Here is a 901-nt window from a genome sequence, read left to right on the forward strand (position 1 = left end):
TTCCTTTGTTTGCACTGTTCTGGGTAAGCGTGGCTGTTTTATTGTTTGTTGGCTTTAATAATTGCTAATAATGCTAATTGGTTTATCTGCTTAGCCTCCTTTGCTGCCCCTCCAATATTTGGACCGATCTGTCCGTTTATTCATTTGCTGACAGGAAGGTAAGGGCTTAGCGTGGCTAGGTAACATCTACCCCATGTAAACAAAACCTTCACATAGCGTTTTCTTAAAGTTGCACTGCATCTAGGTGGAATTGGGAATCTGATTATTTGGCAGTGCAGTCATTTATCAGTTCACAGGTAAGCGGCTGCTGCAAGTTATGTTTTTGTTAGCAGTTGTATTAATAATTTCCTTTATTCTTTTTAGCCTTCTGACTCATCAGCATTGTACCTGGAGTGACACTCGCTGCTGTTTTGCCTACTTAGAAATTGTTTTAAAATACTAATCTGCACTTTCCCTGGGGATAAAGTGCAACCTTGTAGAGCTATTGTATCACTGTTTTACTTGTATTGTTTCGTTTTTTTTTTTGTCTTTCTTTTAGGGACTGAGGCTTCTGTGGTGGCGGTGGTGACCCCTGGTGGCGGTGTCTTGTCTTGTGTGTTTTGTTGGAGCACCTTTTCTTTCTTTGTTTGCTGTGTTTTTGTAGTGTCCAGGGTGGTCCCCTTTTCTGCACTGGATGTTGCCCCTTCCCTCACTACTTCCCCCATTGCTAAGCCTCAGTTTCCTTTGAGATTTTGTTAAATGCATTCACTGTTTTAACCATTCAATTTCAGATTATTGGAAATTTTAAAAAATATATTGAAGTTTAATAAATTTTGTAGAACTTTCTGAATCTCGTCTCATTGACAGCAGAACTTACCTGTGTCCTTATTACATTACATTTTCCTGGAGTTATTCCAGGTGG

At 39.5% G+C, this 901-nt stretch overlaps 1 long non-coding RNA gene across 1 annotated transcript; it reads left to right on the forward strand.

The window, feature by feature from the left end:
• Positions 1–93: 93 nt before the first annotated feature.
• LOC106956870 (uncharacterized) lies at positions 94–716 on the forward strand. The gene is made up of 3 exons (XR_001426841.1): positions 94–158; positions 230–296; positions 364–716. It is a non-coding gene; the product is annotated as an uncharacterized LOC106956870 (long non-coding RNA).
• Positions 717–901: the final 185 nt, after the last annotated feature.

The sequence above is a fragment of the Poecilia latipinna genome, unplaced genomic scaffold (assembly GCF_001443285.1).
Source record: "Poecilia latipinna isolate Pla-1442-1.1 unplaced genomic scaffold, P_latipinna-1.0 Scaffold852, whole genome shotgun sequence".
NCBI lineage: Eukaryota > Metazoa > Chordata > Actinopteri > Cyprinodontiformes > Poeciliidae > Poecilia > Poecilia latipinna.